The sequence below is a fragment of the Schistocerca piceifrons genome, chromosome 3, assembly GCF_021461385.2.
Source record: "Schistocerca piceifrons isolate TAMUIC-IGC-003096 chromosome 3, iqSchPice1.1, whole genome shotgun sequence".
Classification (NCBI taxonomy): domain Eukaryota; kingdom Metazoa; phylum Arthropoda; class Insecta; order Orthoptera; family Acrididae; genus Schistocerca; species Schistocerca piceifrons.
In genome coordinates, this window is record NC_060140.1 from 324,131,512 (window position 1) to 324,158,861 (window position 27,350).

Here is a 27,350-nt window from a genome sequence, read left to right on the forward strand (position 1 = left end):
ACACAAATCAAAATATTAAATAGACAAATAAAAGAAAACTTAGTTATTTCATCGTTAGTGTTACTGAGAAGTTACTGAATACTACAAAAAATCACCAATATTCTCCTATTGATACTAAATTCTTGAAACTCTGCTCAAAAGGCATGCTATAATCGGGGATCATAACACTACCTGGGTGTTACGAATAGTAAGTGCCAAATGGTGAAAACTGAGAGAGAATAAAACTCTATTTTTCGTGTGAATTTGTCTCTTCTGAAGGGCTACTAGCAGACAAAGGCATATTATGTAGACACAAACAGCTGATCAGCTAATTTCTATTTTTATTGTATACTATCAATGAGCTGTCATTAAATTTTTAATTTGTTACTGTATCATAATTTCCTTCCTCTTTTATTTCATAGAAACGGCAGACAATTCTTTAATCTTTTGAGGCAAATGAAGCAGTGTAATTAATTGCTATGTCACTTCGTAAAAATATTTCCAGGCTAGGGTTGGTACCACAACGGATGTGTGGCGAGGACAGCGAGAGAAATTACCAGAAAGACCAGGTGGGAAGACTCATACACATTGCATGTTCACGCAACAGGAACGTTATTGTCTCAGCCATGTGTTTGTTGCTAGTTTCTGTCGGCATTTTTATTAAAACGGCACTGTTCACTTTTCCCATATTCTATAATAACGCAATATTTCAAACCAACGCAAATTTTACGAATAAAAATTACGACTTTTTTAATAAAGGTTTATTTAAAAACGACACATTTTACCATTGCTGCTGTGGCTAACTGATATTTCGGTTTTTACTCTGTTATTAATAAAAAAATAAAACACACCCTTTGTAGCCGTGACAAAATGAAAACTGAAAAATACCGGTTATTCATAACTGAAATACCGATACCGGTTTCAACCTGTCGGTTCTCCCCCCCCCCCCTCCCCCCTTCCCCATCCCTAGCATGAGCCCACTTATCAGTACGACATTTAACTATCTCTGGCACAGATGCATGCACTATTTCTGTTGGGAATGGTGTCATAAAGCCACAGTATCCTCTCCTGAGGTAAATTGGCGCACAACTGTTGCTACCTGATCCTTGGTTCAAAATGGCTCTAAGTACTATGGGACTTAACATCTGAGGTCATCAGTCCCCTAGAACCTAGAACTACTTAAACCTAACTAACCCTCGGACATCACACGCATCCATGTCCGAGGCAGGATTCGAACCTGCGACCGTAGCAGTCGCGCGGTTCCGGACTGAAGCGCCTAGAACCGCTCGGCCACCGCGGCCGGCCCTGATCATTGATTAGCTGTTTACTGGCTTTGAGACGGAGTTGACAATTCGAGATGGTCCCACATATGTTTCAGTGATAGATCTGAGGGTCTTCCTGGCCACAAGAGTACTATAACATCTTGCAGACAGTTCATAGAAACACCAATAAAAGTATCTGCACTTATACAACCAACACCCTCTCTATGATGCAAGCAAACAGGCTCCAAACGTTATATTAATGTACTCCATCCCATTCCTGAAAGACACTCTGTGTCAGTTCATGAAACTGCTGACTGGAGCGACTGGAGACTGCTATGGAAGTATGTCTTCCTATCGCATTCCAGACATGCTTTTTGGGTGACATTTCAGAGGACTGAACAGGCCAGTTATGGATCTGTAAATTTCTCGACGTCTTTGCTGCTGCTATAACTGAGCATGTAGCATGTACCTCAGGTAGTGTTAGTGTTTTTGCAGTTCACGAGAACTGTCCATCCCATGGTCAACAGTATGGGAAGTTTTGCGGTCTATTTTACAGTGGTATCCGTACAAAATCCAGACTATTCAGCAACTGAAACCTCTTGGTCGGCAGCAATGTTGTGTATTTGTTCTTCAGTTGCTGCCATGGATCAAAGCTGATGACATGTGGTCGGGCAATGTTTTGTGGAGTGATGAGGCACATTATACACTACAGGGTGCAGTGAATACACAGAACTGCCGAATTCGAGGTACTGTTAACGCGCGTGTTGTGTATGAAGAGCCAATGCACTCGCCGTATGTCGCTGTAAGGTGTCGATTCACAAGCGCCTTTATTCTTGGTCTGTTCTCCTTCGAAGAGAATACACTCCAGAGGGCCTGTCAGATGTACTGTGACGTTTCCATAGTATCTAGGTCTCCACAGCACGTGATTCCTGCTTTGGAAGAAGGCAACTGTGTTTTCATGCAAGATAGGCCAACACCTCACGTCGCTCGCCCAGTGAAAGATCTGTTCAGTGCAACGTTCCACGGACGTTTTACGTGCAGAGGTTTTCCAGATGCGTGACCTGTAAGATCGCCCGAGCTGAATCCATGTAACATTTGGTGAAGTAAAAATAAGCAGTAGAAAGTGATGTGCACTGCAGGTTATTAAGCCGTTTTATCATCTAAACGGTGGTCTTCAAGGCTTATGCTCTGTGCCTATTAGATACTACCGAAAATTGATATGCAGGCTTCTGTTCCGACACATTACACCAGCCGGCACTGAATATCTAAAATAACGCGTTTACCAGGGACAGATTTGGTGTCCACCTATTTTGAAGGCCAGTATACACGAACACGTTGTTCAGATACCAGCAGAACTGCTACGAGCAACTGCTGATCACTTCGTTTTACAGATGCAGCGTTTCCTCGACGTCTTATAACAGGTATACATTGAAAAATAATGAAGTAAAAATAAGCAGTAGAAAGTGATGTGCACTGCAGGTTATTAAGCCGTTTTATCATCTAAACGGTGGTCTTCAAGGCTTATGCTCTGTGCCTATTAGATACTACCGAAAATTGATATGCAGGCTTCTGTTCCGACACATTACACCAGCCGGCACTGAATTTCTCCGTTTTGGTTACACGAAGATAAAACGGACGCTATGAAATTAAAGTTCTGCATTTGCGCCCTGTATCTTCACTGATTATCTGGAGGATTTTTAGCTCACGTACCATCTTCTGTAGATGCCTCGTGGGCTCCATTTTTAAATACTGATGTTACCACTGGATTCTTCGTTTCAGCAGGTGGCGGGTTCGTTGCTAGGAAGAACAGTGGTGCAACATAAATTTCCAAATTATGAAAAGAATAGTTCAAATGGCTCTGAGCACTATGGGACTTAGCATCTGAGGTCATCAGTCCCCTAGAACTTAGAACTACTTAAACCTAACTAACCTAAGGACATCACACACATCCATACCCGAGGCAGGATTCGAACCTGCGACCGTAGCGGTCGCGTGGTTCCAGACTGAAGCGCCTAGAACCGCTCGGCCACACCGGCCGGCTCCAAATTATGACTCGGCCGAAATAAAGGAACGGACACTGACTTAGGACGCCACAAATGCCTCTCCAAATTTATTCAAACTTTGCCGTGAACAGCTTGCAGATGCACAGAGCCAGTAAAAGTAAATTTTGAAACTTGAAATATTTCATGAACACCTTTAACAACAGTCTCATTGCACGAAATACGCGTTAAGATTTAGTTTATATGTCTCCCGGTAATATCATACGAGACATTTCAGTGTCACACAGTGTCCTATCACTTACAACATAAGTCTTTACACTTTTCAGTCCCTATCGCAACTTAAAACATATAACTTGTGTCATAAAAATTATTGAAGTTGTTGAAATTATTAAATGATTGTTGTCAGTACAAGCAAGACCACCGGTATGGTCGGAAGTTAAAATGTAATAGTAATCTGAAAAAGCAAATTGTGAACGATATGGGGCTTGGCGTCCCATCCCATTCGGCACTGCTCCAGTATAGGACGCCTCTCTAACGTTCCGTGTTCCCACACTACATGACTATCTGACGTCGCGTGGTATGAGGGTCAGTTACCGAATTCCGGTAACTGTTGCAGCTTCGCTCTATACACTGTGCAGCCTATAATGTAATGTAGGAATAAAAGCGGGGCGCAATGTGACATAAATGTCACGGTCTCCAGTGCTCGTATTGAACAAATCGTGTAAGTTGCGTTTACTAATAAAATCAACATTTATGCCTTTCTCACTTGTTTGGCTTTTCCTGCCCACGTCCCATTCCTATTCCATTACATATGGAAACATTTCCATACGTCTCTCGTGCATTCACAGCTCTGGATTTGCACCTGGTGGCCTAAATTAGAACGAATTTTTTTGCAGCGTAAAGCGGTTCCACATGAACACTTTAGGATATCTACCATGTTTCACTGACACACAACAATTACAGCCCATTTTGGACCTCTGTGAGTAGCTGCACCTCGCTCTACACCATGAAAGCGTCCGTTGTCTTTGGTCAGTGCTAAACGACTTACGGCAACTCGTGATCTGAACCTAGCTGTTAGTAATCAGTTTTTGACGATCATTGTAACACTCTGTCTATTAATCATCACATGAGAAGTTACAGCAATGTTAGACACATCCAATAGGCATTACATACCGATACCATTCGCCGTCTGTAGGAATATACATCTACATCTACATGATTACTCTGCTGCTCACAATAAAGTGCCTGGCAGAGGGTTCAATGAACCGCCTTCAAGCTGTCTCTCTACCGTTCCACCCTCGAACGGCGCGCGGGAAGAAAGAGCACTTAAATTTTTCTGTGTGGGACCTGATTTCTCCCTATGTAGGTCGGTGCCAAAAGTATGTTTTCGTAACCGGAGGAGAAAACTGGTGATGAGAAGATCCCGTGACAACGAAAAAGTCTTTGTTTTAATGATTGCCACTCCAATTCATGTATCATGTCTGTGGCACTATCTCCTCTATTTCGCGATAGTAAGAACGAGCCTCCCGTCTTTGTACTTTTCCGATGTCATCCGTCAGTCCCACCTGATGCGGATCCCACACCGAACAGCAACGCTCCAGAATAAGGCGGACAAGCGTGGTGTAAGCAGTCTCTTTAGCAGACCTGTTGCACCTTCTAAGTGTTCTTCCAATTAATCGCAGTCTTTGGTTTGCTCTACCCAAAACATTATCTATGTGATCGTTCCGATTTAGGATATTTCTAACTGTAAACCCTAAGTATTTAGTTGAATTTACAGCCTTCAGATTTGTGTGACTTAGCGCGTAATCGAAATTTAGCGAATTTCCTTTAGTACTCACGTGAATAACTTCACACTTTTCTTTATGCAGGGTCAACTGCCACTTTTCGCACCATGCAGGTATCTTATCTAAATCATTTTGCAATTCGTTTTGGCCATCTGATGACTTTACAAGACGGTAAATGACAGCATCATCTGCAAACAATCTAAGATGGCTACTGAGATTGTCTCCTATATCGTTAATATAGATCAGGAACAACAGAGGACCTATAACATTTCCTTGGGGAACGCCGGATATTACTTCTGTTTTACTCGATGACTTTCCGTCTATTACTACGAACCGTGAAATTACCGACAGGAAATCAGGAATCCAGTCGCACAACTGAGGCGATATGCCATAGGCACGCAGGTTGGTTAGAAGACGCTTGTGAGGAACGGTGTCGAAAACCTTCTGGAAATCTAAAAATATGGAAGCAATTTGACATCCCCTGCCGATAGCACTTATTACTTCATGAGTATAAAGAGCTAGTTGTGTTTCACAAGAACGATATTTTCTGAATCCGTGCTATGTGTCAATAAATCGTTTTCTTCGAGGTACATCATAATGTTCGAATACATTATATGTTCTAAAACCCTACTGAAAATCGACTTGGGCCTGTAATTCAACGGATTACTCCTACTTCCCTTTTTGGGTATTGGTGTGACTTGAGCAATTTTCCAGTCTTTAGGTACGGATCTTTCTGTGAGCGAGCAGTTGTATATAATTGCTAAATATGGAGCTATTGTATCCGCTTACTCTGAGAGAAACCTGACTGGTACACAATCTGGACCAGAAACCTTGCCTTTATTAAGTGATTTAAGGTGCTTTGCGGCACCTTTTTTATATCCAGAAAATGCTGAAAGTAAGTTCTGGTAAGGATGACATATTAATAAACGCGTCACAGAGGAATGGAAATACTGGACTGCCAGTTTGGTAACGTTCGGCCAAGGTGTTCATGGTGTCCCACTTTCCATTTTGGTCAATGTATTAGGGGTGTTCAAAACATTTCCGTTCGAAGTCCAAACGAACCCCTTTGCCTACCTGCCGGTGCTTATATACTCCCATAGGAGTCGCTCTGGATCATACACTACAGCAACGCATTCATAAAGAAAACTTTCTGATCGCCCCTTATATGTAAAAAGATGCACATTACAATACCTGAGTTAGGCTCATCTCCCGATCAGGTGTTTGACCAACATTATGAACTTTTACAGAAAAATAACGTGGAGTCCAGGGGTTTAATACTACATATTCAAGCATACGGTATATCACAGACCTGGGCGAGATAAGGAAAACAAATCCTCTCCCTTGCATCGCCGGCCGGGGTGGCCGAGCGGTTAAAGGCGCTACAGTCTGGAACCGCACGACCGCTACGGTCGCAGGTTCGAATCCTGCCTCGGGCATGGATGTGTGTGATGTCCTTAGGTTAGTTAGGTTTAAGTAGTTCTAAGTTCTAGGGGACTTATGACCACAGCAGTTGAGTCCCATAGTGCTCAGAGCCATTTGAACTATTTGAGCCCTAGCATCGAGCGATCATCGCTAATAAACGAAGTTTCCTCAGCAAAGTGAAAATAGAAACTAGACGAACAAGAGAAACGCGATATTAATCTTGGTTGATTTGTACTATGATGAATCTTCAAAAACATCACAAGTTACTCCGAACCATATCATCAAGCGATGCTTCAAAAGTACTAATAAAATGCTACCAACAAACCAATACAAATGTATCCTCAAGGAACTGAATACAAATAATAATATGAAATAGGTGAGTGGGCAGACGGCATTAGTATTCAAAGTAGTGCTTGTCAGCTGGTAACAACCCTACAGCTTGTTCAACTGCACCCAATGAACGGATCCAGGAAGACCAATTGGTCACTTCGCCTGACTAACTCTCTTTGTAGAAAACTCCTTGTCACTGAGAAAGAGAGAATAAACTTACCAACCTAAATGTATATAGTGAAAGTAATGAAAAAGACTGCTTTCAGTGGCTTTTCTCATGCACAAAATACTGATACAGTGTACAGTGTTGCATAGGACGTCCCGCTCCAGTCCTCGCCTATTATTGCCTGCAAGAAATTTGGACAACTCGTGAGCAAAATGCTGAGTAACCATGGTTGAGAATGCAAAGTTGACACGATCACGGTCGATGTACATGCTAAACAATTGTGAACGACCTCTGTGAGACAATGAGTAAGTATCAGAGCTCAGGTCCAAAGGTTCGTTTCCCAGTTGAACCTATATATTTTCTGATACTTACTTCTTTTTGCACCTCGGGCAATGACTTCTTAAAGTGAAAAATGTCGAGTTGCATCGTAGCTCAGAGCCCACGTTAAACTGTGGACACGCCTACAATTGTTTGAACAAATTCGTTCAAAGCTTGGAGGAAGCAAATCATCACTCTGCGTGTACAGTTGTCACATACAATACGTATACTTTTGGACATCTGATGGCATTGTGTTTCTGTGAAGAAGATGTTGACATCTACTAAACCAGTATTTAATTTCTGAAGGTGACTGATTAATCTGTCGAAATCGGTAAAGCAAAATAAATTTCCCAATTGTTCAACCGACTACTGAATTTTATTCTGAAAGTTATTGCCGGCCGTTGTGGCCATGCGGTTCTAGGCGCTTCAGTCTGCAACCAAGCGACCGCTACGGTCGCAGGTTCGAATCCTGCCTCGGGCATGGATGTGTGTGATGTCCTTAGGTTAGTTAGGTTTAAGTAGTTCTAAGTTCTAGGGGACTGATGACCTCAGAAGTTAAGTCCCATAGTGCTCAGAGCCATTTGAACCATTTTTTGAAAGTTATTCCACAGCTGCTGTGAGAATAATAGCTATGATTAAAGTCATAATTGTGAACTGTGTTCGTTTTTTCTATTTCCGCACCACAGAAATTACTAAATGTTACATATTTTCTGTATTAGATGTTGTTGATGGCATGTTTATCGTAATGAATGAAATTCAAAACGTGTAGAATGACTGGTTAGATCTAAGAGTGGGTCTGTTGGCGCTAATCTTTGTCAGATTAAATAAATCAATAAATAAATTAATCAAGATACAGTCTGAGGAGTCGCTGACATACAAAGCGCTTTTGACAATGCGCAGTGTTGCAAGTCATCTGTAATCTTTCGGAAAATTGGTACACACTGTAGGGAAAGTCTTGTAATATACATGTCCAAGAACAAAGAGCGGAAAATAAATATGAAAGAAAAAGAGGTTAGTGCTCGGATTAAAAAGACTGGGATACATTCTTTCGTCACTATTGTTCAAACTGTAAATCGAAGGAACAATTAAAGAAATAAGCCAAAGATTCTGAAATGGCATTCAATATCAGGGTGAAAGGATATCAGTGATGAGATTAGATGATGACTTTGGTATCTTCCGTGAAAGTGAGGAAGAACTGCAGAAAATTGAGGAAATGAGATGACCGACAGACATGACATTGAAGCTGGGAAACAATAGACGAATCGAAGGATTTAGTGAGTAAGAGATGTACCACGATGGACATACTGAGTAGACTAGCAAATGAAATGAGAACATTCCTCGCCAAAATAAGTTTACTGGTATTACATATAACGTTTAATTTGAGTCATAAATTTCTAAGAGCACTGCTTTGTTCTGAAGTGAATCATTGACTACGGGAAAATCGGAAACGAAGAGAATCAAAGCTTTCAGATACGCTATCACATAGGGCTACCGAAAACTGATATGGGCTGATAAATGAGGATGTTCTCTGCATTATCGTCGAGGAAACGAGTATGTGGTGAACGTCAACTAGAAGAAGAAACAGGATGATAGGACATGTGTCAAAACATCAGTCATCAGCTGATAAATTTCACGATGATGGAGGGAGCCGTAGAGAATAAGCACCGTAGAGCAAGACGGAGACTGGGATATATCAGGGTCGATCGTACCGTATACCGGACGAAGTGGCAAGGTTAGAAGCAGTACTCTCCAAGACTAGTACGCACACGACTGGTCGTCCAAAGAACCTCGCCACATCAGTCGTCTTGTACGCTAGTGGTCTGAAAGCCCGGGGAAATTATTTCAGGGACAGACAGTATGGGCCGCAGCCCTGTACCGACCCTTGTGGTATCTGCAGCACATTCAGAAGATTTCTCGTGGACCAACAGGGACGCAACTTGTACGCACAGAATCCTCACCTACGAAACAATTTAAGAATAGCAGTTGATGACGATGATATCTTAGGATGCGTATTGATTCATTCGATCGACTAATTTAACCTACTTAATGAATGAAATTATCGAACAACAAATATAGAATAGAATGAAAAACTACGGATTAATGAGTAACAAATTGTCTGCAGTACAGCTCATACTGCGACGAAAAAGTGGAGAGCTCTCGGCCTCTTTTAGTTGAAAATCTACTTTTTTTTTGTCTTAGCCCAATCCACAAGACCAAAGTTCCTACAGTGAGTCTAACGAGGTTCGTTCCAATGCAGGAGCCACTGAGTGTATTGTGTAACGAGTGTCTTTTCAATGCATGATATATGATATGATATTTGCTATCGATAACAATACATAAAATAGTATCTAGATCACGTTCTTCCAATGAATAGATTCAAACTCTACCGTCATTCTAATACCAGATTCGGTATGGCATTTGGTGTATTTTCGTAACTTTTAAGCTTTCGTTTAATACAAAGTAGCTTATTTTGAATAGAAGGTGAAATATGAAAATTACGTGTCATTCGTACAAGGCATTATTACAAGCTTTTCTATCCCACAAGGGCACGTTTTTTTTAGCACCCCTAATTTTGCTGTGTTTGCATGAACCAACTTGGGTATAAAATCAACATTCCATACATTTTCCCAAGGTGATGGACAAATACTTAACAACATTCAGAAGGCTGTTGCACGCAGCGACTGTTATATTGAATTGTAGATAATAGTCGGGCTTCATCCACAGTTCATTGAATACTACCAATGAATAGTATTCAATGAAACAACAGGCATTACATGCATTGGTCAAAAATGATAGTGCATTGAGAATGGCTAGTGCCTAGCTGAAATCTAGATCTGCCAATAAAATTTAAAAAGGACGACTGATAGCTGAAATCTGTTATTTACAATATACTTAATACGGCTCATAGATGTTGCTGAAATCTGAAGAGTTCATTATAGACTGCAAATGTTATGTCGTTTGTACTATCTAACTTGTATTTTCTCTACACTACACAGATACTGCATACAATTTAATTCTCATTAAACTGGTAGTGGAAGACTGCTATATTCTCCAACGCCATTCGAATATTCTGACAGCGATGTTGTGATATTTCGTATGATATTGTGAAATTATCGTACACCTGATATCGATACCAGTACTACAGATAATTAAACAGAAGTATCGATGTATAACCGCATAAGCAATATCGGAACTTACCTATGCATCACTGAAGAGTGAATCTGAAAAATATCAATTTACGACTATCATAATCCTTTAACTGCTCTCAAAACTGATTCAAGCCACAGCCTTTCTTGTATGTTTAAAAAGAGGTTAGTAAGACGGTGACAACCACAGTGGACAAAGTCGATTTTCCAACAATTTGTATCTTAAACTCCTCATCCTCCTATTACCAAAGCATATGAAATGCCCTGACGAAATATGAATTCTATTGTTATCCATGCCTCGCTCATTTATTTTTACCTACAGTTGATCCAGAAGACTTGCGTAGTATTCATCAGTTATATTTGCTACATGTTTCAGCCATGTCAAGTACAGCAAACGATTATTGTAGGTAGTCTCCTGTAAGCAGTCAATACAGCTGAATTCGGTTCACGTGCCTGTAACGTATCGTTTACAGGTTCAGATTGACCTAACTTTAGAATCATGCCACCTCCACTTCCTTGCGAGTTAAGGAAGGTCATATTGTCAGATGTGCACGATTATTTCTTACATCATTTACTCTGTTCGAACCACTCGAGAAGTTATCTAGATACAGGTGGTTGCCTAAGATGAAATAAAGTGAAAAGAATTAGGCACCAATTTCTCAGCCGTTCCTTTCTCCCTATCAAAACTGCCATCTCATGATCTTCTAAGCTCGTATCTTTAAGTATTTATTCTTTGCGGCCACACTGGCGAAATTAAAACAAATTGAATGTTCTTCTGCTCTTGTGACCTATCACGACTCTGTACCAGGAAATGTTCAGGAGAGCGATCGGAGAAAGTTTGATCCGAGATATAAAAAGCAAATACTTTTTTTCCTACTTTCATGTCGTTTATCTGCTACGGACTGTCATTGGTAGTGACGCAAGCGAGATACTGCGTAGAGATTTAGCAAGTAAGACAGACAGGTAAATCAAAGTAAAGTCCGAGCGAGGCAACACATTAAGACAATTGGTTTGGTTCAGAGACCGTATTTCATGCGATTTTCGTGCAGATTTCAACATGGATTTACAAATTCCGAACTATTCGTCAATATTGCGTCTCAGATACGAAGTTGGTAAAATATAAACCGCTCAGTAGAAATTGCTAGATTTCCGGCGTACGTTAAGTTCACGTTCTAACAATAGTCTGAGGAAGGAAGGAAAGAAGGAAGATTTACCTTTAACGTCATGTCGATGTCATAGTCATTAGAAAAGAGCGCAAGTTCGAAATATTTTGAGAAAGGATCGTCTTGTCCTTTCGAAGGAACCATCGTGGCATTTGTGTAGAACGATGTAGAAATATCGCAGAAATCCTACGTCTGGAGGGCTGGGTGCGGATTTGAGCCATCATCTTCCCGAATGTGAATCCAGTGTGCTAACCACCGTGCCATTCCACTTGGTAATCGTCTGAAGATTTGGAGTAAGAAATAAATAAAGCATTCAAGGAATGTAAAATAAACAGCGTGTACGAGCGATAGTCATAGTTTTAACTATCACACCGAAAAAAATGAAGTTGTGTAATGGAGTTTTTTGTTTTCTTGTCGATATACAGGGCGTTTGGGGTGTAGGTGCAGATATTGTGATAATGGTACCTTAATATGTACCCACTTCAGTGTGTTAGTTGTTTCTTTTCTGCGTCTAACGGTCTTCCCCCAAACAAATCACTTCACTGCCTGATGTTTTCTGTACGATCATAACAGCGCCAGGAAGTGGACTACAACTTTCAGTATAGACATCAAATTTTGCGTCCACGTGTTCAAATTTCAGCATATGACCCACTGCCCAGGAGAAAATAACCGTTAACGGCTTGCTTGTGCCACACATACTTGGACGTACTAACTACTCTAAAAACATACAACTCGCAATAGCTACAATTAAGTCATCAAATAAAATAAATACTGATGTAATGTTGCTGAGTGCACTGCCCACAGTCATCAGCAGAAATATCTGTATTTATATCCCTAACACACTGCCTGCAGTCCAGGTATGCATAAAAACACTGTGCCGTAATACCGTAGCCTGCCACTAGAGAAGCCAAAGGAAACTGGCCCATTGATAAAGTGGACTAGGGTCTAAGGTGCGGAGACGTGATGATTCGTTTCCTGCTTTTAAGGTGACAACGATGAAAGAATCCCTGCTGAGTTGGCAGAAGTGTACAGCACACTGCCACATCATATGATACAGTGGTTACGTGGCGCATACGGTTCCTACGTAGTCAAACAAGTCTGGATGCAGGACGAAAAACGAAGGGAGACGTCTCACCGTGAAAAAGAGGAACTGAAAGAGAAATGGAGGCTTGGTGCTGGAAAACCGGTGTATCACAATCCAGGGGATAGTGGAAAAAGCGAAAATCGATAATGTATCAGTTTCAAACTTCTTGCACTGTGAGCATGACATAGGTCGTCGTCCGCTGGGTTCCGCAACTGTTCATACCGAGACAGCAGCAGAAAACTTGGAGCTATCTCAGTCCAAAGCAGGTGACTTCTCTAGCTGTCATATCACCAAGGGCGAGTGCTGGGTGTATCACTATGACATTAAGTCGAAGGAGTAGTGCAAACAAATGGACAAGTGGATTCACTACCGACGAAAAAAACCTAAGAGTCAACCATCATCGGGCCAAGTGATGCTGAGTATGTTTTGGGAGTGCCGTTGAGTGATGCTAAAAGATTATGCTCATAAGGGGGAAAACCGTCAAAGGGGCACACTAGTGAAACCTCCAGACGAAGTTAGGAGGTTGTTAAGATGAGGCGTAGAAAAAATGGTTCAAATGGCTCTGAACACCATGGGACTCAACATCTTAGGTCATAAGTCCCCTAGAACTTAGAACTACTTAAACCTAACTAACCTAAGGACATCACACACACCCATGCCAGAGGCAGGATTCGAACCTGCGACCGTAGCAGTTCCGCGATTCCGGACTGCAGCGCCAGAAACGCACGGCCACCGCGGCCGGCTGAGGCGTAGAGGAAAGGGGTCCGAGAGGATGCGTTTGCTCCACGACAACGTTCTAGCTCATTCTGCGCAGGGCACAGTCACATATGCCGTTTCTAAGGGCATGCGACTGCTCCAGATGACTTAGCGTTGTAGCCTGATGAGTCCTAGTTTCTTGCGTCACCGATTCTGAGGAAAACCTCATTTCTGATCAGCCTACGTGGTATTCAGCATTCTTCTGTAGAACTACACCTCAAATGCTTCGATTCCCTTATATTCCTATTTTCCCACTGTCCATGATTCATTGCCATACAATTCCGTGTTCCAAACGTACATTCTCAGATGCTTATTCCGACAATTAAGTGCTATGTTTGATACCAGTAAAGTTCTCTTGGCCAAGAATGCCCTCTGTGTGTTCCTCTGCCTCTTGTGTCCTCCTTGCCTCATCTATCATGGGTAATATTGTTTCTAAGGTAGCATAATTCCTTCGTCTACTCTGGAATCCCCAATTTTGATGTTTGAGTTCTCGCTAATCTCATTTACACTACATCTCACTACCTTTGTTTATATCCAGGTTACTCTCAATCCATATCCCATACTCATTAGAGTGTTCATTCAATCCAACAGGTTTTGTAATTCTTCTTCACATTCACCGAACATAACAATGTCATGAGTGAATTTTGTAATTGATGTCCTTTCACCCCGACTTTTAATCCCATTCTTGAAACTTTCTTTTATTTCCATCATTGTTTCTTCGATTCATAGATTGTAGGAGCGAAAGACTACATCTCCGTATTACATCCTTTTCAATCCGAGCACCTCGTTCTTGATCTTGCAGTCCTATTGTTCCCTCTTGGTTCTTGTGCATATTGTATATTAACTGGTCTTCTTCTATAGTTTACCCCTATGCTTCTCGGAGTTTCGAATGTCTTGCACCATTTTACATTGTCGAATGCTTTTTATAGGTCGACGAACCCTATGAATGTGTCTCCATTTTTTTCAGCCTTGATTCCATTATCAATAGCAACGTCAGAACAGCCTCTCTGGTGCCTTTAGCTTTCCTAAAGCCAAACTGATCGTCATTTTCCATTCTGCTGTATATTATTCTTGTCAGCTGCTTGGGTGTGCGAGCTGTTAAGCTGACTGTACGATAGATATCTGCCTTGCTATCTTCGGAAGTATGTGGATGATATTTTTCCAGTGATCAGATGGTACGCCACCAATCTCACAGATTTTACACAGTAACTTGAATAGTCGTTTCGTTGTCATTTCTCTCGATGATTTTTAGCAATTCCGATGGAATGTTATCTACCCCTTCTGCTCTATTAAGTCTCAAGTGTTCCGGAACCCTTTTAATTTCTAATAATGTATCCCCTAAGTCCTCCATATCGCCTCCAATTTCTTCTCCTAATACGTCACCAGAAAAGTGCTGATAGAGGTTTTGAACGCCTGTCCGTTTTCTCTTCTGCGATTGAGAATGGAATTCCCATTGCACTCTTAACGTTACCACTCTCGCTTTTAATTTCACCGAAAGTTGTTTTAGCTTTTCCGTATGCTGAGTTAGTCCTCCTGACTATCGTTTCTTTTTCGATTTCTTCACAACTTTCCTGCAGCCATTTCGCCTTGTCTGCAGTGCACGTCCTACTTATTTCATTCGTAAGGGATTTTTATTACTGTGTGCCTGTCTTTTCCTGAACGTTTTCATACTTCCAAACTTCGTAGATAAATTGAAATACTTCATCTGTTATCGAAGGATTTTTCGCAGTTACCTTCCTTGTACCTTTGTTTGTCCATCTGTGGCTACCAGTTTCAGAGATGCTCGCTCCTCTTCCTGTGAACTGGGCCGGCCGCTGTGGCCGAGCGGTTCTAGGCGCTTCAGTCCGGAACCGCGCTGCTGCTACGGTCGCAAGTTCGAATCCTGCCTCGGGAACGGTTGTATGTGATGTCCTTAGGTTAGTTAGGTTTAAGTAGTTCTAAGTCTAGGGGGCTGATGACCTCAGATGTTGAGTCCCATAATGCTAAGCGCCATTTGAACCATTTGAACCTCTAAAATGGCTACTACGGTATTCCTGATGGCGGTGTCCACACCTTTAGCCAACTCCAAAGGCGTCTCATACTTCCTCAGTACTTTATGACACTTCTTTCCACACTGATTCTTTCGGACTATTCTCTTAAACTTCAGCCTGCTGTTCATCATTAATAAAATGTTATTTGAGTCTATACGAAACTTTAGGAGATTGTTATTGCGAAGTCCGACACAGAAAATCAGGTGTTTTTTTGGTTCGGAGTGGAAAGCATTTAACGGCTTAAGGAGGCGGTAAATATATAGGGAGTAGGACTAGGGCAGGAGACGAAAAGTGTCGGTTGCTAAGTGTGGGCGACGCTTGCGGAAAACTAACGCGCCGGAGAAGCTGTGTAAGAGGGAAGGCTTTGGTAATGAGAAGCATCCTAGCGACACAAAGGTAAAACACTGAGCCACTCCAACTGTTAGAATAATCACTGAGATTTCCATCTCGACAGAAATATCATTATTTCCATTTCAACTGTATGTCGTTAGATGGAAAATAATGAGGCATTCTACCTCAGGGAGGGAGGCCAGAATAGCAGAGTTATCGATCGCAGACTGGAGAGGAACGAGCTACAATTAAACGCCGCGATACGTGAGTGAGCCGTTGAAGGCCCGGCAGAGCACAGGGCCGCAGTGTGGCGAAATCTTGATGAAACTGAGCTGGGTGGACGCGGTGTACACATGTATTAAAGTAAAAATTTTGTTATTCTACTTCAGTTTGTGTGTTTCCTTTGCAGTAGTTAGTCTATGCCTTTAGTTCTCTAAAATGTTTTTTGTACATTTTATTGTGGTCAACAATGGCCGGTTAATGGTTTCCCTGCGTTTCACCATTTCAAAGACCGAGACGCAGAATTTGGAGACTGACAGTCCTCGTTTCCCTGCGTCTGAAAATGAAACGGGAGTGGCGGCGCTAATAGATTATGAGGTACGGAGATGGTCAAACAATCGAAGGATGATTTGGTTCTTAGTTACGTACGCGTGCAGTGTCTCAAGTGCAGATGTTACAGGAAAGTGTTGTACCCAGAGGTTTGTGCACCTAGGACCCCACGATGCTGTTTGGTCGGTGCTTCACTCTAGTCATTGATTTTAAAATTACACGAAGAAATGCGCACTAGAGATCGCCATAAACAGTTACTGCCATTTTCTACCGTTTTCGTTGTTCACATTTAAGTGCTGTATAGTGTATTAAAGCTATTTGGAATGTATTGTTTATTCTACAATTACAGAATTTTGTGGTGGGTAAAATGCTATATATTTTTAAAACTATTTATATAAGATGTTGTCAGTTAAATCATACTTCGTGGGTCGTGTATCATATTCTACTTTGGAACGAGTGATACTTGCAAATGAACTGATTTTCTTTAATGTCCTAACAATCTGACCTATCTTGAAAATAGAAATTTATGTTAGTTTCCAGTAGCTTCTGTTTTTAAAAAGTATTTAACTTGTAACTGGCTTTTGATGATACTTTCTGCTCTCTTACTGATTATTGGTGTGCAGTAAGAGTAATAATGTTAACATAAAGACGATTAAATGCGGTACTAACAGATATTTTATCGATTGCAACGTTATTAAACTTCAGTAGAATATTTGTTCCTGGGTTCGTGATCATGTTGGGCCTTGGAACATGTTTCCACATTTGAAAAATCTTAATTTACTGGAGTAATTTTTATAATGTCCGAAACATACCGCAGTAAGTAAAAAGTTAATCGCACCATTTAAAAATGGAATAAGAAAATATATTAACCTATCACAGGGCTGGCTAAATATATACTCTCTCGTACTGTTTAAAACGAATATGAGAGGAGAAAGAATAAGTACATTATAAAGTATCTGTTGAAGGGTAAAATTTGCAAAATATACCTTTCATTTTGAAAAGAGATAGCTGGCGCCTTGATTAAAGTGCTGGAATCGCATTTCTTAGGAACGGAGTTGAAATCCTCATCCTGGCATCAGGATTAAGTCCTACTGTAATTACGGTAAATAAAGGGAATGATTCCTTTGAAAATGTCTCTGACGATACCGTGCTCCAGCCTTGTCCATTCCGAACTTGCACGTCATCTCTAATAGCCATGTCATCGACGGTACGTTAAGCAATAATTTTTCTTCCTGTTCGCTTCTTTACTTTGAAATATCGTACACTAGATAGCCTGTACATCCTGATTTCACTCGCTTGTACTTTCTTCGTTTATTCAAAGGATGGCTAATTAACAGTGTCCGCCCCTGGTAGCTGAGTGGCCAGCGGTATGGAATGTCATACCTAACGGCCCGGGTTAGATTCCCGGCTGGGTCGCAGATTTTCTCCGCTCAGGGACTGGGTTTTGTGTTGTCCTGATCATCATCATTTCATCCCCATCGACACGCAAGTCGCCGCAGTGGCGTCAACTTGAAAGACTTGGAACAGGCGAACGGTCTACCCGACGGGAGGCCCTAACCATACGGCATTTACATTTAATTAACAGTAACATTTTTAACAACTGTATGAACAACACTGAAGTGGAAGAAACGCACACTGAATATACAGGCGTCAGCTTTAAGGAGGTTTCATTCGTTTTCTCTTTCAGCTGACGAATCGAAAAATGCAGTACGTTGCATTTTCGTAGTAGGGAGAGGCACTTCGTTTGACCGCGGGTCCTGCAGGCAAAAGACAAGGGTCTGGCTTCGTTTCTCGCTGCAGCATCCAGTTTTAATGTGTTGACAGATTCATAATTATGGTTACCTGACACGGTCATTCAATGCTGGAGGCAATCTATAACTTCGTGCTGTAGTCTTATTTTGAAAACCAATTTATTTGCAAAGATCGCTGTGTTAACACCATTACTGGATTACTAATTTCGGCAATATGTATTGTAATCCTCAGATCCATAAAACCTGACAGTGGTAGTTACGCCATACAACGCTTACACCACTTTGTCACGTAAGGACTATACAATATTCATAAAAAATCGAGGCATTGTAATATTGTGTAGTCCTTACGTGACAGAGAGGTGTAGGCATTGCATGATGTAACTTCCTCTACTGTCTGCCATCGGGTTCACCTAAATGGCAGGCAGCACCGCATAACAGCCACGCTATGAGGGAAACAAACCAACAGCGAAACAGGCGAAGACATCAAGTAAACACGCCGAAGATTCCAGACGATTAATAGGAAGAGGTCGCCGCGACATATCCGGCCACGGATTCCTAAGCCGGGTTTCTGTTGGCTCCAGCTCACTATATAGGCCCGGCCGGTCGAAGGCAGACCAGTCTTCGTCCGCTGCTAACGGCAACCGCTATAGAAGAGTCTCCGAGAAGATATCACCGAAGCCGCTGTACTGCACCGCCGATCGAAGTACCAGCCGACCGAGAGGAACCACATCTCCGGCTAGATCGACGGACGTCTACATCTATTGTGCAGCCAGCTATTGTACTGTAGAAGAAGTTACGTTCAATAAACTGTTGGAGAATACAATACTTCCACTACCAGGTTTTATGGGTCTGAGGATAGCAATACATATTGCTGAAAACAGAACTCCTGTAATTGTAACATAGCGACCTAGGCAAATAAGTTGGATTTCAAAAGAAGACTATAATACATATCCGTAATTTGTCTTTATTTCTCCAAACCTCCAAGTGGATTCTACTTGCCCTCCGCTTTCCTCATCGATGAGAGTAGTAAATAACATCTTTGTTGTCGAAGTGGGTATTAAATACCGATATAAGATAGTGGACCAGCTACAACAAAAACTTCCTTTAGAAACATTTTATGATATTCACTTCCATATGTTTTCATATTACTCGGCCTCACGTTGTACTACGCCCACTATCAATTAAAATTGTAACACCATCCAACAAAAATCATAATGGTAAAAAATGTACTGCTCGCTTGGATATGCATATTTGTATATGCATTTCATCACAACAGCACAAAGTAGATAGGTGTTACAGCGCCTTCTTTCTGCATACAAAGGAGGGTTACGCAGTGATATTCTCATTCAGAATTCTCATTCATTCTGAATGTCATTTGTTTGTGTAACAAAGCGTAATGTTTACCAGTAGGTGTCAGAATTAACAGCGCAGGATCGTGCCCTATCAAGGCTATGGCGTGTCGTTCCGCGTTACGCTGCTTGCGTTGGTGGCGATCCCATGACTGTCATGCAAATATGGAATCGATGTGTTCAGGAAGGCCAAACGCAACGCTACGCAAGCTCTCTACGGCCCATCGCGACCAGCGCACGAGAGGACAGACATTGTTTGCTCTTCCGTGCAGGGTCGTAAGCTACGTCGGGTAACTTGAGTCGGGAAATGGACTTTTAAGCAGAAAGACAAGGATCCAAGAGGATAGTGCGACGACGTGTGGAGCAGCGCGGGCTGCCAGCATGGCGACCATAGTTGCGGCTTCCCCTGACACACCAGCAGGGAGAGGCGCGCCGAGTGCGGTCCGCCGAGCTGTAACACTGGACGCAGCAGTGACCCCACGACGTTTACTCAGAGGCCTTCCGGCGCTGCATACAGTATCATGACGGATGTGTCGATGTATGGAAGCTCCGATAAGCGCTTACGTTGCCAGCTTGTATTCGACATCGTCATGTTTGTGCTGTACCTGGCCTGATGGTATGGGATGTCATTGGATACGCAACAAGACCATCTCTCGCAATTAATAAAACGTTCCAGGCTGTTACGCTATGGACTAATCGATTCCACATTAAAAACCCAACGTTTTGTCCCAATCTGCGAAGGACATTTTGAATATGAGCTTTAGAACCACCGCGAAAAGTGACAGCGATGCACAAGCTCCTGTGAAATCAAAAGTTTTCCTGTCTTTCGTTAAGGACGACACATGAAAAATATTAAAAAAAAGCGGAACATGGTTGTTATCTATTGGTTTGGTTTGTTTGGGGGAAGAGACCAAACAGCGAGGTCATCGGTCTCATCGGATTAGGGAAGGATGGGGAAGGAAGTCGGCCGTGCCCTTTCAAAGGAACCATCCCAGCATTTGCCTGGAGCGATTTAGGGAAATCACGGAAAACCTAAATCATATAAACATAAATCCACCGGGAAAACACAGGTGCCAAGGATGCTCGCAAACCGCTGGAAAAAGCAGAAGTGTAGCTGTGGAGAGGTGTACGTTCAGGGAAAGATGGGAATACAGAAATATAAATCCCTTAGGAATGGAATAAATAAAAAGTGCACGGCATCTAAGACTGGCTGTAAGAAAATGTGAAGAAATCGAGAAAGAAGTGCTTGTCGGAAGGACTGACTCAGCATATAGGAAAGTCAATACAACCTTCAGTGAAATTAAAAGCAAGGATGGTAACATTAAAAAGGCAATGGGAATACCACTGTTACATGCAGATGGGAAAAGGAATATTTAGAAAGAATACGTTGAAGACCTCTATTATGGGGAAGACTTACCTGACGTGATAGAAGACGAAGCATAAGTCGATTTAGAAGAGATAGGGGACACAGAAATAGGATCAGAATTTAAGAAGACTTAAGATCAAATAAGGCAGAAAGGGTAGATACCATTCCATTGGGGTAAATAGCAACAAAACGACTATACACGTTGGTGTGTAGAGTTTGGTGACCAGCAGAGCTGTTTAAACTCAGAATAGCGTTTCTGGAGCCACTCTGTAGCAATTCTGGACGTGTGGTGTGTCGCATTGTCCTGCTGGAATGCACAATGGACATGAATGGTTGCAGGTCCTCAGACAGGATCCTTACGTGCGTGTCACCTGTCAGAGTCATATCTAGACTATCAGGGATCCCATATAACTCGAACTGCACGCGCCCCACACCGGTACAGAGCCTCCACCAGCTTGAATAGTCCCCTGCTGACATCAGAGTCCATGGATTCATGAGGTTGTCATCATACCCGTATTCGATACAATTTGAAACGAGACTCGTCCGAACAGGCAGCATGTTTCCAGTCATCAACAGTTCAATGTCGGTGCTGACAGGCCCAGACGAAGCGTAAAGCTTCGTGTTGTTCAGTCTTCACGGGTATACAAGTGGGCATTCGGCTCCGAAAGCGCATGTCGATGATATTTCGTTGAATGGATCTCACGCTGACACTTGTTGATGGCCCAACATTGAAATCTGCAGCAATTTTTCGGAAGGGTTGCACTTCTGTCACGTTGAACAATTCTCTTCAGTCGTCTTTGGTCCAGTTCTTGCAGGATCTTTTTCCGGTCGCAGCGATGTCAGAGATTTGATGTTTTACCGGAGTTCTGATATTCACGGTACACTCCTGAAATGGTCGTACGGGAAAATCCCCACTTCATTGCTACCTCGCAGATGCTGTGTGCCATCGCCCGTGCGCCGACTATAACACACGTTGAAACTCACTTAAATCTTGATAACTGCCATTGTAGCAGCAGTTACCGATCTAAGAACTGCGCCAGAGAATTGTTGTCTTATATAGGCATTGCCGACCTCAGCGCAGTATTCTGCGTGTTTGGGTATCTCTGTATTTGAATGCGCATGGCTAATTAGTTTTTTGATGCTTCAGTGTATATACGCGGTTTTACAAGGTGCGTAAGAAGGCTGTTTAGGTTTTTATGTTGGTAACGTCACGTAGCGCTCTGTATGAAAATCACTGCCTGTGCTGTGTGCAGTCTGTGGCTGGTTTGCATTGTTGGAATATTTATCGTTGTAGTGTTGGGCAGTTGGATGTGAAGAGCGCGTAGCGCTGCGCAGTTGGAGGTGAGCCGCCTGCTGTGGTGGATGTGGGGAGTGAGATGGCGGAGTTTTGAGAACGGATGATCTGGATGTGTGTCCATCATAGAGAGTAAATTTGTAAGACTGGATGTCATGAACTGATATATATATATATATATATATATATATATATATATACACTCCTGGAAATGGAAAAAAGAACACATTGACACCGGTGTGTCAGACCCACCATACTTGCTCCGGACACTGCGAGAGGGCTGTACAAGCAATGATCACACGCACGGCACAGCGGACACACCAGGAACCGCGGTGTTGGCCGTCGAATGGCGCTAGCTGCGCAGCATTTGTGCACCGCCGCCGTCAGTGTCAGCCAGTTTGCCGTGGCATACGGAGCTCCATCGCAGTCTTTAACACTGGTAGCATGCCGCGACAGCGTGGACGTGAACCGTATGTGCAGTTGACGGACTTTGAGCGAGGGGGTATAGTGGGCATGCGGGAGGCCGGGTGGACGTACCGCCGAATTGCTCAACACGTGGGCGTGAGGTCTCCACAGCACATCGATGTTGTCGCCAGTGGTCGGCGGAAGGTGCACGTGCCCGTCGACCTGGGACCGGACCGCAGCGACGCACGGATGCACGCCAAGACCGTAGGATCCTACGCAGTGCCGTAGGGGACCGCACCGCCACTTCCCAGCAAATTAGGGACACTGTTGCTCCTGGGGTATCGGCGAGGACCATTCGCAACCGTCTCCATGATGCTGGGCTACGGTCCCGCACACCGTTAGGCCGTCTTCCGCTCACGCCCCAACATCGTGCAGCCCGCCTCCAGTGGTGTCGCGACAGGCGTGAATGGAGGGACGAATGGAGACGTGTCGTCTTCAGCGATGAGAGTCGCTTCTGCCTTGGTGCCAATGATGGTCGTATGCGTGTTTGGCGCCGTGCAGGTGAGCGCCACAATCAGGACTGCATACGACCGAGGCACACAGGGCCAACACCCGGCATCATGGTGTGGGGAGCGATCTCCTACACTGGCCGTACACCACTGGTGATCGTCGAGGGGACACTGAATAGTGCACGGTACATCCAAACCGTCATCGAACCCATCGTTCTACCATTCCTAGACCGACAAGGGAACTTGCTGTTCCAACAGGACAATGCACGTCTGCATGTATCCCGTGCCACCCAACGTGCTCTAGAAGGTGTACGTCAACTACCCTGGCCAGCAAGATCTCCGGATCTGTCCCCCATTGAGCATGTTTGGGACTGGATGAAGCGTCGTCTCACGCGGTCTGCACGTCCAGCACGAACGCTGGTCCAACTGAGGCGCCAGGTGGAAATGGCATGGCAAGCCGTTCCACAGGACTACATCCAGCATCTCTACGATCGTCTCCATGGGAGAATAGCAGCCTGCATTGCTGCGAAAGGTGGATATACACTGTACTAGTGCCGACATTGTGCATGCTCTGTTGCCTGTGTCTATGTGCCTGTGGTTCTGTCAGTGTGATCATGTGATGTATCTGACCCCAGGAATGTGTCAATAAAGTTTTCCCTTCCTGGGACAATGAATTCATGGTGTTCTTATTTCAATTTCCAGGAGTGTATATATATATATATATATATATATATATATATATATATATATATATATATATAGTATGACTTTTGAATACTATTAAGGTAAATACATTGTTTGTCGTTTATCAAAATCTTTCATTTGGTAACTATGCCTATCAGTAGTTAGTGCCTTCAGTAGTTAGAATCTTTTATTTAGCTGGCAGTATTGGCGCTCGCTGTATTGCAGTAGTTCGAGTAACGAAGATTTTTGTGAGGTAAGTGATTCATGAAGAGTATAGGTTATTGTTAGTCAGGGCCATTATGTGTAGAGATTATTGAAAGTCAGATTGCGTTGCGCTAAAAATATTGTGTGTCAGTTTAGTGTTGATCAGAATAAGTAAAGAGCGAAATGTCTGAGTACGTTCAGTTCTGCTCAGCTGTTTGAAAATCACGTAACGTAAGGGGTTTTCCAGCAGAGTAATTCATTAACTTTTCTAAGGGGACGTTTCGGGTGTTATTAGTATTCGTGACTGATTAATTATTCGTCTCGTGTGCTTATTACTGTTGATGATGACGTTCTTCCAGTATTTTAAGAGTGCTTTATTTCGTTTGGCCTACCGTCTCCCCCTCCCACCAATTAAAGCGAAGCCGGCGAAGCGACAAGCGTCCTTCTTATTGCAGTTGGGCCCCGCGCCCGGCCGCGCTCTATCTGGCAGTGCATCAGGCGCCGTCAGCTTGTCACCGGAAAGGTCGGCCCATCGGCGAAGCGCGAGGCCGTTACAAAGCCGTCGGCCGTGCGTGAGAAATCGGAATGGCCTCTCTCCGCGCCTGCCCCCGGTTGACCGGCGGAGCTCCTCTGCTGTGCGAAAAGCGCCGTGGGAAGTGGCCGGCCGGCACGCAACACGGCAGCCGCCGCCTGCCGACCGGTCCCCGCGCTTAATTTGGCTGTCCCGCCGCGGAAAGGCCCTCATCTGCGCGAGGGGCGTGGAATCTTTCCCGTCGATTGGCCTGTGACGTAAATGCGAACGGTTAGCTTCCGTGCTCTCGTAAACGGCGCCGCCGACCGTGAAGTAGAGGTCACGGGTATGGGTGTAGCTTCTCAGCCTTCCGTTACTGGGCATGTCTTACACAGGCACGCAAAATGGAATGAATAGTAGTTGAATGAAAAGTGTGAACTAAATATTGTAAGCCCGCCCGGTTGGCCGCGCGGGAAGGAGCTCCTGGTCTCCGGCACGAACCGGCCAGTCTGTGGATGGTTTTTAGGCTGTTTTCCATCTGCCTCGGCGAATGCGGGCTGGCTTCCCTTATTCCGCCTCAGTTACAGTATGTCGGCGATTGCTGCGCAAACAAGTTCTCCACGTACGCGCACACCACCATTACTCTACCATGCAAACATAGGGGTTACACTAGTCTGGTGTGAGACGTTCCCTGGGGGTTGTGGGAGTGGGGTGGGTGGGTCCACCGGGGGCCGAACCGCACAACAACCATTGGTTCGGTGTGGGGCGGCGGAGGGGTGAAGTGGACTGCGGTAGTCGTCGTGGGGTTGTGGACCACTGCGGCTGCGGCGGGGACGGAGCCTCTCCATCGTTTCTAGGGTCCCCGGTTAACATACAATACAAATATTGTAAAAAATTGGAACTCTTATACTTTACCAGTCTAAATAGAGAACAGAATGAGACACGAAATACTAAGTTGTCAACGTTATGTGGAAGCGTTTGGATTAAAGTAAAGGGTGCAGAGTACGCTGTTGGATACACAATACAATTTCTTATGTAGGATGAGGCAGCTAAGACAGGTCATCCCAAATAAATCCAGATCCAGAAAATACTGTATCTGATCACAATTATCTTGATACTTATTAGTGTGCTTTGATATGTGGTGTGTGCACCCTTCGCCTTTACCATGCCTTGAACTCTGCTGGGGACCCATTCAGTGTCTGAATGTTTATGGAAGTATGGCAGCCCATGCTACCTCAACAGCCGGAACCAGAGACGGAAGTCATGTGGAACACTGCGGTCTGGTACAAAATCAATGTTCTGACTCATTCCAAATGCGATGGACTGGGTTCAGCTCGGGACTCTGGGCAGACCAGTTCATTATTGCTACACACCAATGCCTCACAGATGCTACTTTACGATGGGCTATATTGTCATGCTAACAGAAACAATCATCGTCTCTGACCTGTTGTTGTACTGTATCATGTACACAGTGCTGTCAAATGTGTTCATGTCCTTCCACTTCTGCCTTGGGAGACCATACCCCAACAACGAAAACCACCCCACACACTAACACCACCTCCCCCACCTCTCACTGTTGGCACTACACACAATTGTAGGTAATGTTAGCCAGGCATTCGCCAAACCGAAACCCTTCTCTCGGATTACCATAGGATGTAGAGTGATTAATCACTCCAAATCGTTTTCAGTTATCCACGGAGGAGGAGGAGGAGAAGGAGGAGGAGGAGGAGATTAAGGTTAGTGTTTATCGTCCCGTCGACATCGAGGTGATTAGAGACGGAACACAAGCCCGGATTAGGGAAGTATGGAGAAGGAAAGCGGTCGTGTCCTTTCGAAGGAACCACTCCGCCATTGTCCTCCTGGCAGCCCTTCATACCCGTGTTTCGTTCCGTACACCCTTGCAGCCTTTCGACTTGCCACTCTGTATCCACTGAGAGAGGTTCTGATTAGTGACTTTTCACACAGCCCATTCCCTTTAATGAAATAAACCCTTCATCGTCTCAATGTTCTCACAAAAATTGTTACATAAATATATCACTATAATACTAACAATATAAGGAAAAAATAGATTGCTACTCTCCGTAAAGATGAAACGTTAAGTGCAGACAGGCACTTCGTCAGAGAAGGAAACACACACACATTTATTCACACAAGCTAGTACATTTCACACACATATGACCACCATCTCCGGCAGTTCATACCAAGGCCCGAGCCATTTCCCCTCACATCCTTAATTCATCAGTCGCAAGTATCAGCTACGAAAGAGTGCCCTCTTCGTCACCCAATACCACCCTGGATTGGAACAACTGAACCACATCCTTCGTCAGAACTTTGATTACCTATCACCATGCGACGAAATGAGGGACATCCTACCTCAGACCCTTCTAACCCTTCCTGAAGTGGTATTCTATCACGCACCTAATCTCTTCAACATACTTGTCCATATCTATGGCACTCCCAATCCCAGTCCCTTGTCAAAGCGATCATACCCTTGGAAGACTCAGGTGCAAGACTTGCCCAATCCACCCATCCAGCATTTCCTATTCCAGTCCTGTCATCAGCTTATTTTACCCCATCAAAGGTAGGGCCACCTGTGATAGTAGCCATGTCGTATATCAGCTCTGCTGCTACCGGTGCACAGCTGCCCACCAGGATGGATGGCAACCATTAAACTGTGACCAAGAGCAAAGTAGACCACACTGTGGCACATTATGCAACTGAACGTAACGAGTTAGATTTCAATGGCTGCTTCACAACCCAGCCCATCTGGATTCTCTCCTCCACCAGCTTACCCGAATTGTGCACAGACGAGTTAACCTTATAAAACATTCTCCATTCCCAAACTAATCTTGGCCTCAACTATGGTAACCCACTGTCCCAACTCCCTCCACACAATAGTTGTCAGCTCCTTCGTCTTATCACCTCCTCCCTATTCTCGTCTTCCACTCTCGATGTGTG